The following is a 12557-nucleotide window of genomic DNA, read 5'->3' as shown; positions in this document are numbered from 1 at the left end:
TTGTTCTGGAGATATCGTCGTGTAAATACAACCATAGTTTTTTAGGTACCGTTATCGCTGGTCTCGCACGTTGGCCCAGTTACTGACCTTCCCTATTCCAGTCAGACGGTCTGACGACGACGCCCGTGACACGTTTCCAGGAATATAACCCTTTGGTTCTAGGAATAGAAGTGGGGCGGGACTCCCTGGGAATCCCACGCCGGGCTTTTAACCGACGAAACTTCGGAAGCTCATATCTCGGGAACGGATTGAGATATCTATATGAACTAAAATTGGTTTTTCTCGTCTTAACTTCCTCTATTAACCGAGCGTGCTTTCATCCCGAATTACAATGCCATTTTGTTTCTAATATTAAATTGTTAATTTCATGTCTCTCAATTGCAAATTGCATATATTTTGATACTGTTATTTTTAGCGATTCAAAACATAGTCATGCAATTCTACGTTACATCCAGCTGCTCAGAATTCCTATTTCCTTGAATGAAATTGAAGGAATAAAAATGATTATATTTTTCCAATATCTCCCACTTAATTTTGTTTGTTAAAGCAGACTAGCATTAAATTATTTCAAGTGAAAAATAGTCTCAGTCTATTAGGAAACAAAATCGTCTACAATTGAGGGGTGTTGACCATCGAAAGTGGAATCTACTTTCACAAGTTTCCGAGTATTTCCAGACAAATTGCTGACGCGCAGTTAGAAATGGTAACTGCAAATTACATCCTTTCACAACCGCGAAAGCGTTCGAGAAGTATGTTTTATTTTTCAATACCGAGCGAGACCTTCCATTGAACTCAGCGTGGCGCCGAACTCACGGTAATCGCGTCGCGAGCGCGAATCACGTGTCACGAACGAGCTTTCTCCGAAGGAACATAATTCAATTTCTCGCTTCCGTTACAGCCAACCCTTCGTTAAACCGCGATCAGAGGTTGCTTAACGACTCTCGTAAATAACAGTGGCGGCACACACTCGCCACGCGAGTGACCACCCCGTCTATTTTAACGCGGATCAACGACGATCAAGGCGGCCACCTGAGAAAGTGGTTCTCGTTTAAGAATGCGCCTCCGTTATTCCGCCCACTCCAACGAGTTCGCCTGGAAATTCTCCAAATACGTCCTAAATATCTGTTATCGCGTCGGACAAGAATTCTCGAATCTACATGCCGGGTATAAATTCCGAGAAGAGACGCGAAAATTCGAATCGAATAGCAATCGGGTGCTCGTCGCCGCGGGGTGTCGTCGGTTTCACGAGAAAATATATCATGAGGTGATGGATGTTTGAAACGTTAAAAGAGATTTTACTTTATTTCGTGCAACGATTCCTTCTAGTCTCTCTTAGTTTCTTAATTGTTATTTTGTAAATCACTGAAATCTATGGAACATAAGAGTGCCACTGAACTGTCAAATGGTTAAGGTCCGGCGGCGTGGGCCTGAAAAATTTTGAATCCGGGCCTGGCTCGTGAAACTTTCCAAGGGTCGACTCCGCGTTCAGTCGAGTACCCCTTGCAACTCGCGGCAGCAGGGTAGTGCCAGCTTTCAGACCGATGGAGTGCGCACTCTACCAAGCCCGGGCTCGGTGATGCATATCTTGAAGCCGCGAGCATTTTCACTTGGCTTATACGCAATATTCTCGAGCATTCTAATCGCGCTGCGCGAGCTTTTCCACCGCTAACTCGCACAACTTCCGCTACCCTTCGGATGATTATGTCTGACGAGGAGTGTTTCGTTGTTGTTTTGCTCGCAAGATTTCCGAGAAATCATAAGTACAATAAGCGCGCGGCTCAGGAAAGCTGATGAAAATTCGAACCACGTTTGGAGAGTAGACGAGAAAGGGAATATTGCAAATTTCTTCGGGTTCGTTTGCCAAAGAAGAATTGGGACGCACTTTTTATGAAAACTGAATTTGAAACTAAAAAATTGAACGAAGCGAAAGAGTCGTTCTTGATATTGGGCCGAGGCAAATAGCTTTGTCGAAGGAACGGTCGTGGCGGACTTCCGATGGAATATGGAATTTGATCATCCCCGAGCAAGAATTCTCGTAGAAATTTGCTAGAAGGCATACGAAATGAGAACGGGAGCGTTTTGAATGTTGTATGAAAACTCGTTCCGCGGAACGTTGAAAGTGAATCTCTTAGACTGAACAACATCGATCCTTGCTTTACAATCTTATCAGTATAAGAAGGGAAGAACGCGAATTACAAAGAAAACACGGTACTGTCTTCAGTTCGCTGTTCTAGATGCTTTTGTGTGTTATCGAGAACATTCTGACAGTAGTGGTAAACACAGGAGAACAAAAATCGAGGGTACGTAGCGAGTAACAGTTTCCGAAATTTCGAGAGTTCTGTGCGCGATACCGAATTGCTCCTTCGACAAGAGGAGAGTCACTACACACCTCGAAGTAGTTCTCACCCTCGAGAAAGTTAATTGGAATTCTTGCGAGCCAGGCTGCAAGACAGCGACGACGGTAGTCTCTCGGCGGGGCGTCCGTTGAGGAGAAGGTGAACACCTCATTCTACTTGAATTCACTGGGCAATCCAACTGGCTCGCCCTGTTTAAGTGGTCGCCAAGGTGTTTAAAGAGCTTGCCAACTTTCGCTATACGTACACCCTGAACGTGTGAGTTATCGTGCCTCGCAGACGGAAGCGAATTATGGAGAGACGCGGGTTCAATCGATTTTTCTCTCGCCTAATTTCTCGAATTCTCCGAGAAAAATCGCGAGCTTCGTCGATCATTTTAAAAAGCGTCGTAGGCGAAAAACCAGATACTCCCTAACACCTTCGATTCTACCACCGTTTATCTGCAAAGCAAAAAAAAAAAAGAAAAATACGATCGGTTCGCAGACAAAAAAAGCCGTCCGCCAAAAAACGGCGACAATCTCGATAACTCCGTCACCGGTCGCGGAAAACAATGACGCAATCAGCGCGCGTCGCGTCGTTCGCCCCTCCGACAAAGGTATATCTCTACGGGAGAGGATCGAAGAGGGTTAACCCCGGAGGGTTCGTTCGAACAGAGGCCCGTTTCAAAGCTTTGTTCCCGTTGAGAAACTTGATCGAACATTCGTCAACGGTGTTCGACGTATCGAGACAGCCATTATTCGCGCGAAAACCGGTGATACGCGAATCGTTGCGTTGTCCCGTTTTAAGACGCGGGATCCGTCATCCCGCATCAGAATTTCGTTTCACCAGCGATCAACCGCCCTGCCCTTTCCCCGCTCTCTTCCGTCCTCCGTGGCTCCACGTATATTACACATCATCGAAACTTCGCGGGAATATCGTGGGAGCTTCGGACGGCTCGTCGATCATCCCTTCGGGTCCGTTATTCGATCTATCTTTGTAAAGCGAGGCCGGCTCCCGCTTCCCGATGATGGTCCTGTCACTAGGTCCGCTTTAAACCGGTCGAACCTTGGAACGTTTCCGCGGGTTGACAAACGCCCGGCGACACGCGCGATCGGGTTCCTGATCGAGCGTCGCGACGCGACGTCACGCTTTACCGGCTGGTGGCTACCAAGGCGACAAGGTATATTCGTCTTTCCGTCGCGTGCAGCTCGAATTTGTCGCTCGCGAAAGAGATCCGCCGACGTTTACGGCATATAACGATCACTGTGTCCGAAGGAAATGGTTCCAAGTAAAGACTTCCCATTAGAATTTATCTTAGAGAGGAATTAAAAAATTCTTGCGGGACACACAATGATTATTTCGTTCCAGCGACCCGGAAATTCTTTAATTAAACAGACGTCGGAGGAAATGGACACCAAATTAAATTCCAAACTCTCTTTTGGTACACGTTTTTGAAATGTTAAATATTGTAACAAAAGTGAATCAAGACTATTCGTCGAACGAATAAATAATTGTACTTTTTGCGTTCATATAAAAGATGCATATAAGAGGTGACGATTACAGTGCAAGCATCGGTGATAGCATAATGGATGGAGATAAGATGACACAGCGAAAGAAGTTCGGTAAACATTTCGGTGAGAATCAAGTGGCCACTTTTCCCTCGATGGGCAATTTCATCGTAAGAAACATCTCACTTAAGGCGCAATCTGGATCGTGGCCAACGACGACGCGAAGACGCCGCGGCGCGCCGTGGAACGATCTTGAAACGATGAAAAGTTTTCCGTCCGGTTCTTTTACATAATACTGATATACGGAGCCAATTTTTCGCGAGTTACGCGCTATACAACACGTCAAACCGTAAATCGCCGCGTAGCGCCGACCGTCTTTCTGTCTACACGGAGATAGGACAATCGTGGAAATTACGTTTTCCAGAGAGGTAATACAAGCCAATTACGCGAGGAATAAATTTGCGTCGCGCAAATGACCGACAATCTCTTGTTCTTCCGAGAGAAAACCAAGATAAACAACAAATGAACTTCAAGGAAATTTCAGGAGACTATAGCACCGTCTCAAGTGCTACTTTTCTCTCGTTAATGAAAACAGAGACGAGGAAATTTGATTTTGTTTCGCTTACGTACTCCGTCGCGATAAATGAAATATTCCCCTCGAGTTTTGTGTGTGACGTTTGCTAAACAGGAGACCATCAATCGATTCGACGTTTGAAATAATAATGAGTAGTTGGGGATAAGAGAGTGGAGAGAAACTTTTATTGCAAACGTTGGTATTACATCAAAAATTCCTTGGACAGGGAAACTTTTCAACTTCGTTTTCGTTCAAGTTAGACGTTTCCTAAGTTTTCCTCGGGTAAATGTTTTTCACGCCGGGGAACGCATGTTGCAATGAAAACACTCGTACGTTTTCGTCGATGCCAACTGGACGAAAATTGAATAAATGACACGAACAAAAGAAGAATCGCCGGACGAGTTCCTTCGAGACGTTGAAATCCCTATCACGTAGAAAGATTCATCGATTCCGATACACAGTACCCGTCGCGAAAAAAAGTATGTGCCTATATTATACACCAATGCATTTTCATCCCTGTGTATGGCCGTCTTTTCGGCGGAGTAAATATTTACCGGAGCAGGGATGGGGATGAAATGCCTCTTCCATGCTGGCAACCCCTTTTACCTGCGAGCAATCGGTTCCCTTTTGCCTATGCCAAGTCGATATCGATGCGCTTATTCCGTGTTTCGACTACTTTAATGTTATATCAGGTGCTGGAACACGCGTCGCGCGGTATCAGATATTCACCAGACGCGTGGGGCTCACGTCAAAGGTTCCCCCCATACCTATGCCCCGGCATTAAAAATACTCGGTCGCGACCCCGTCGCGTCCCCGGCGCGCCCGGAGGGATGAAAGAATCAACGATATAGAGAAGCACGATCCAGCAGGGTGATAAAAAAAGGGAAGTGGGGTTTTGAAAATATCGTCGGGTACGTTCGAGCACAGAATTCCACATGAATGGTGGCGCGGATCATGAAATTTCCAGCGACATTCGATTTCAGATCTAATCTATGGTCACCGAACCTATTAATAATTTCTCTCGTATTGTACGAAGAGATAGAAAAAAAAAGATGAGGAAAGAAACGAGAGAATATTGGCGGTAGAAAATTCGATGAGAGCGGTGGACATCGTGGAGCTCGAACAAAATATTCCCCGTATTCCATTTGTCCACTGTGCTCTCGCACGGACGAATAAAACTTTCCATTTTCATATCTCTTTTGAATTTCCTTTGATGTTCGCGAATCCTCCCAATTTGGGTTTTCGAATTTCAAGCGGTTTTGAAACACGAGCGAAGTGAATCGGCGAGAGATTATAATTGTATGGCAACTTTATGTGTTCGCTCTCTAGTAGTATTAGTCCCCGTATCAAAGCTAGAAATTCTAATTTGCTTTCAGATATTTTCTCAGAGTCTTATTCTAACAAAGACGACTTGTCTTTAAGTTCTGTTCAACAAATTTCACTATTTATAAGATAGTTACCTGCAAATGAGACGACAAGATCTAAAAGTGCTTTGAAATGCAGGTACGCGTTTTACGGATTGGGACACCTGACTCTGCATACGTGGCGGGTAAGAAACAGTCGGTGGGCGAAGAACGCGGCAACAAATCACGCGAGTTACAGGGTTCAGCGAGCTGGCGAGGATCACTTGGCGGTATAACAGACGGAATGGGCGGACGAAGAGGCGAAATAAGAGAACGGGGAGGAGCAGGAGAAGCTCCAAGTGGTGGCCTTTGATTCCCTTTTCGCAGGCTGAATTCAAGGTGCGCTCGACGTTTTCAACGTTTACGGTGGTCGCGCATAACCTCCGATGAAAACCCATCCCACCACCACTGCTTTGGCCACAGTCTCTACACTGTTGTACACGAGTTCGTTAAAATACGCGCGTAATAATGTCTTCGTGGTTCGTGCCCCTCTTCGTGAAATGTAATGAAACGGGTCTTGCTCGTGAAAACTTTTCCGCCACAGTGGGAGCTTTCCTCTCTTCTTTTTTCCCTACCTCTCCTTCCCTAAATCGATATTTGTAGAAAAAGGTCTTCATCCCGCTCGTCGTGACTTTTCGCCGGCTTTCGACGTCACCTGAAGACAATTCTACCTTATCTGTCCTTCAACAAACGTACGTAATGGAAATTGAAAACGCGTTATGTTATACTTCAGAATAGATTCGCAAAAATAAGAAAAAACAATTAAACTCAGACTGTTTCTAAGTCTGTCTACCACTGGTTGGAATCATCGAGCACTTCGCCAGAAAGGATAGTAGTAGCCACTCGAACACCTGGTGTGAAAGCTACTCTAAAAGTCTACAACCCTTAGAAGGATGCTCGTTAATTAGTGATCGCGTTTCTCTTTCTAGGTATTTGTTACTCGAAACTTCTCGCCTCGCACCCTTGCTTTCAATTTTTAATCGAGTTATATTCTTCTGCATTATTCATACAGGCTGTATATCGATCCATCCGGTACTGGTTTCCATTATTCATACATTGGTACTTACGACCACGATCCATGGTCTAGTAAACACGTTCGAATGTATTCTTTTTAATTAATATATTTGTTTTGCAAAAAAGGAATGGCGACAACGTGTTTCGACGAATTAACAAGGTAACCTGAATCAACAATTTGTCGATAACTTAGTCGACAACCACCCACGCATCCTGCATAAATCGAGATCGAATGCATTAATGTGCAACACCGAAATACCTACACGCAGCGAGAAATTTGTTTTATATGAGAGCAAACCGCGGATCATCCTTGTTCAGTTAAAATTCATACCTTGTAATTTATGTGAGTGGAATCGTGGAACAGCATATTTTCTGTACGTAATCCGTATAAAGAATTAACGAGCATCGCTCATGATGAAATGAATAAAAAATACGACTAATTGCAGGGATGGAATTTAAGAAATATCAACTAAAAGGGAATGGAGTAAGCCTATTGAGTTTGTGAACAACCACTCAATGAACCATTCGACGTACGATCTCTTCAACTGAGTCATTCGGCGCCGAGTTTGGCGTAGTTCAATCCCAGGGATTACCAATCGAAACAGCTGCAAGAGCGTGTTCACCTGCCACGTAAGCCGCACAGGAACCAGGTAGCACTTTGTGTTTCGAGACGCCTTAAAAGTTTTCCCATTTCCGAGGTAGGTAACGCTATCGCCTTCCCGGTTTCGACAGTCAAACCAGAAATCTAGCGTCAAAGTGTACTTACTGCATCGCCCGTGGTCCTGAGACACGTCGTTTCGTCAATCGAGTTACGTCGCTTTCTCAATCTCCAACTGACCTTCCCTTTCTCTATTCCGAATAATTTTCATGCACCGTGAGTCGACAGGTAGAAAAAAAATCGAAGGAGCACACACGTATTTCTATAAAATTCTTTCGAGATTTCCCAAACGCCTCGTCGAAGGCGCAACGCTTGATCTCCCCTCGTTCCGACCTTTTCCTTTATTTTCGCACACGGTCGCGCGAGAATGGTTTTCGGTCTATTATTCATGGCCGCTGCAAAGTGGCAAGTCGCGCCGATGTCGATAGCTACGATGGAAATCGGAACATCGCCGTGAAAGGGAAATCTTCCACCACCGGAAGCTACCGCACTCTGTGCAACGTTGCGATTCGCAAGGGACCACAGATTTTTTCGACAAATCCATCAAAATATGAATTGAAGAAAGTGTACTAAAAAATTGTTCATTGCGAACAAGAAAATTTATCTCACGTAATTATATGTCACAGAAAAATGCAAACAGCAGCGTTTTGAAAACGTAAGACTTTATACATCATATATTTCTAAAAAAATGTTTTAGGACTTGTTTTAAGATTTTATGAATGCACGTAACACTTTCATTCGTGGAATCAAAGGAGATACGAGAATCCCAGGGACATTTACGAGACACCAAATCATTGTCAAAAAGTGAAGTTTCTCTGTGTTTTCAAGAGAGCAGCAGTCCTGCCTTATACATGGACCGGTTGAATAAATTCATGAGGTGCCAGGCTTGAAACCGTGTGTACGAGTACTCATCGATTTGAAATTCGGATGTGTATGTAACATCGTCGAATGACCCGAAATAAAAAAGGGCATTTGAGAAATTCTCTTTACGAGCGTTGAAACCGCATCGTACTTGTCGTTCACGTGTACGAGCTGCCGAAATTTTGTTCGAGGGCGCATTCAAACTTTCTAAATTTTCACTGCTATCGTGCGAACTGTACACAGTTTGGCAAATCGTGATTTCCAACGTGTAGCATAAAACAATTGAATAAAAGCGTGTAAATTTGAGGGTCGAATTTTTTCGTATATACGTTCTACATGTACCTATAATTGTTGCATGCATTTCGGTTCCGTGCTACGCTTCCAATTACCAAAACTCGTTCTTCAACTGCTTCCCGTAACCTCACACAAAAAATATTTTCCACCCTCTGGATCGGTACGATTATCGAACCTATCGCGATTTTCGCTTGTTAACGGCTGTCCCCCTAAATAACGAGAAACCGGTCTACGGTTTTTAATGACGTTACTTCGCGTGCCGTAACGACACTCTCTGCTCAAGAAATAGCCGTCGAGATCGAGTAATTGCTTCGTTAGAGTACACCGTGACTTAACGAGTGTCGAGTTAACGAACTGTGTCAAGAATAGACAGGATAGATCGCGCTTAATTAGAAATTTGTCTCTTCCGGTATAAATATCTCTTTTAGAAAGCACTGGTTGTCAAAATATTAATTTTTCTCATTGATCAGATTAGTGGAAAACCATTTGAGTCGGGAAACCGGCAGTCTAAAAGTAGAAATAATTTCTATATAGTGAAGTGACAGGAAGCAACGTGATGGATCATAATTATGATCGATTCTGTGCATATTTAAAAACGGAAAGTGATTCCTAACCGAAGTATTTAAACAGCGAGCTTCGATTCGTTCAAATTATAATTACACTCTTCAAATAGTTCGGATTGCGAGTTAATATTTTATACTGTTGGCTCTTTAAATAAGGAAAACCGATTTCTCGAACACCCGATTTTACGCAGTCAAGTTACATTGAACTCGGGAACGTTGTATTAAGACTATATGTTCTACGGTATAAGCGTTAATCGATTAATCGATCATTCGCTGATGGAGAAATTATTCTGATTAAAGTACCTTTTGTCGTTCCGCGAAGTGAAATATTAAATACAAAAGAGCGGAAACACGGAGGGTGGAAAGAGTTTTAACTACTCGAGAGAGAGAGAGAGAGAGAGAGCGTAGAAACAAAATTATTTAAATCATATCACCGACTGTTATTATTTACAGAAAAATAACATGGGCAAATGAGTATTTGGTTTACTCGAAGAGCAACGTTGCCTCCGATGATTGTCTTCGAAATCGCATGCCAACTCATATATACCTTGATCTCGAGCTAGTGGATAAAGACAAAGCGCGTCGAATGAGAGGGCCGGGACAAGGACGGAGGGCTGTTCAAAGTTTCGCAATTTGAAACCGGAACGGAATATTCCTGTTAGCAGGGTATTGTCGATATTGAAATGAGATTTCTGTATCTACTCATCTCTGTCTCTCTCTCTCTCTCCCTCCCGCTTATTCGCCCGCTAATTCATTCCCTCGCCCTACATTATTCCTTCTATCTCTGTTCATCACCTTGTACATTGTACGTACTTATACGTAACTATTACCTAACGATTTCCTTTACTTTCATTCATTTTGCTTATACATCCAAGACTCGCGTCCTTATTCCTTACTTCTATTTTACTTCCAGCTAATTAATTCTCCTCCCTCGTATTCTACTATTGCATATATTCATTAGGTAACTCATTCTTCCATTTGGCAATCTACTCTCTTATGCGCTAATTCGTTAACTCTCTCGACCTCCTCATCCACTATTCATTTTCTTCGCCCGCCCGGTATTTTTGATCATTTCTATTTCACCGATCCATCAATGTCCCTACTTCTCGTCTCTCACGGCTTTATACGCGTCAACCTCTTTCCATTTCTCCCGTCCCATTTCCCTCTTCCATTACACATCTCAGTACGTATCATCGAATCCCAGGAGACAGAGCGACGACGACGTTACACGAAGACGTTCTCGGGGGATTAACATGAACTGACAGCACGGAACGGGTTATAGAGCACGCCCGTATAACCGTGTCAAATGCATAGCAGGATAGACTGTTCCCATGAATTGGCCGAATTTCAGAATTCTCTCGCATTTCCACCTTCCCGTATTGGTATTATATATCGCGAGTCAATAGGGAATGTAAAATATAGTAAAATAATTATCTCAACAAACAATGAAGGATGTCTGTCTCGATAAATTGAAGTATTTAAGACCAGGTCACGCAAAATCATTTCTCTGCCATTATGCCCGTGCAATTGCGTTTCGAGTTCACGAATGAACAGGCTAAATGAATGTTTGTAATTTACTTTAGAAATATTTCACGGAAATCCTTTCATGCATTTGAATCGACCTAGTAATTGCGATCGATTATTATTTGCGACGGCTGTAATAACTGAAATAATGTACATGTATATAACTAATGTTGATAATACAAGAATAACAGTTGCAGTTTCGCCTAATTGTACCTTCACATAGACCATTTAAGTACTGCGCGTTAATCGTATGTAAGTACGATTAAATCGTCGTAAAATGCGCGCGAACAGGATACGGTTGACACAATGATCGATACGAAGATCCAAAGGAAAGTCCTAGGTTAGCAGTTCCGCGTATCGGGGGTAGAAAGTCGTCCCTGTAGAGTCCCCCGGGTAATGCTCTTTTGTTACGTAAATTGAATCCACTCGTGCGACCCGTTTCTCTCACTGTGCGTCGTGGATCCAGAACTTTCAAGCGAAACACACTTCTCGCTCGAAGAACAAACCCCACAACTCACTCGCTAAATATTGTCTCAACGAAAGGAAAGGAGCAAGTTGAATCGATACATATTATCGAGCTTCGACCGTACCGTTTTCTCGCGACTATTACTATGTGACGCGTAATTTCACGCACGGGAATATTTTCATATAAAAATATAACCTCGATTACTCACCGTTGTGTACATTAGAAGACTCGAAGATGCGGGCTCCTTACATCCAGTCTTTTCATGTTCACGATTATTGTCCAAACCAACCGTGCAAAATTGGAAGAAACATCGCACTATATGGTTCACAATTTTTACTGACACTGTCAAAAATTCGCGACGGTACGAGAATCAAGGAATCGGTGACCTCGCAAACAAGACTGTCTCACGATGCGTAGGTAGCCGTGACGGCGACTAAGCTCTCAAGTTCGACCACGCGACTCGCGCGTACATTCGCGCATCACGATCTGCGCAGTTTGGTGTCATGGACGCGAGAGAGACAGCGGCACGGCTACCAAGTGGCATATTTTTTCAAATATTATTGAGAATCAAAACGTAAACACCTCGGCCAGTTTTTGTCATTATTATTACGTGTTCCATTCAGTGTTGTTAGTATTCCAATGCTGCGCAGTAAGCTCGTCGTGTCCGGCACGGCAAACAGTTTTGACAAATAGTGCGTCGTTCCCGGCTTCGCATCGTCAAATTGCCACGCAATATGTGAGTAGTCTAATAATTCTTCTTCTCTTATATTACATGACTGTTATGGGACATTATTACCGCCGTTTTATTTTACCGTTGTACTATTATAAGAACATTTAGGAGTACAACGTATTTTACTATCATCCTTGGTATGTGTCGCGTGTATGTTACGCAAAACTTATGCTTACCATTGCAATTTAAGAATGTATTGGCTATACAGTCAAGGTTCTATGCATTTTACTTCTAATTCCAGTATTTAACGAGTTAAGTATGATTATTTGGCATTTTATTGACATTGACGAAATCCGACTGTCTCACCGTCGAAATGGTGATCTTTTGGGAAAAAATTTCGTTTTTCCTCAATTACTCCTAAACCGTTAGATTTACGGGAAAATCGCATAGGACCTTTCTTGTAGAGGACGACGAAATCTACAATTTCTATATAAAAACTTTTTGCTAGCATTAATATTTAACGAGTTATTGACGAAAAACAGAAAAACAGTTTTTTGCAAATTACTCATAAACTATTGACGCTAGCGGGAAATTTTTATACAGAAATTGTAGATCTCGTCGTCCTCTACAAAATGGTCCCAACAACATTCCCTTACGTTCATCCGTTTGCGAGTTATTTGCAAAAAACG

The 12557-nt window shown here is 43.1% G+C and overlaps 2 protein-coding genes across 2 annotated transcripts in view; one reads left to right on the top strand and one right to left on the bottom strand.

Annotated features, from left to right (window-relative positions):
- The window catches only part of LOC108628264 (chaoptin), a 143960-nt gene extending 132329 nt beyond the window's left edge, over positions 1–11631 (bottom strand). Inside the window, exon 1 of the mRNA XM_018030060.2 lies at positions 11407–11631. The gene's annotated coding sequence lies outside the window, so the exon portion shown is untranslated. The remainder of the gene's footprint in view (positions 1–11406) is intronic.
- A 123-nt stretch (positions 11632–11754) lies between these two features.
- LOC108628279 (protein artichoke) overlaps positions 11755–12557 on the top strand; it is a 213467-nt gene continuing 212664 nt past the window's right edge. Inside the window, exon 1 of the mRNA XM_018030099.2 lies at positions 11755–11934. The gene's annotated coding sequence lies outside the window, so the exon portion shown is untranslated. The remainder of the gene's footprint in view (positions 11935–12557) is intronic.

Source organism: Ceratina calcarata, unplaced genomic scaffold, assembly GCF_001652005.2.
Source record: "Ceratina calcarata isolate Rehan_Ccalc_2016 unplaced genomic scaffold, ASM165200v1 scaffold514.2, whole genome shotgun sequence".
Classification (NCBI taxonomy): Eukaryota; Metazoa; Arthropoda; class Insecta; order Hymenoptera; family Apidae; genus Ceratina; species Ceratina calcarata.
Note: the sequence above shows the minus strand (reverse complement) of the source record. Positions and strands in the feature narration are given on the sequence as shown.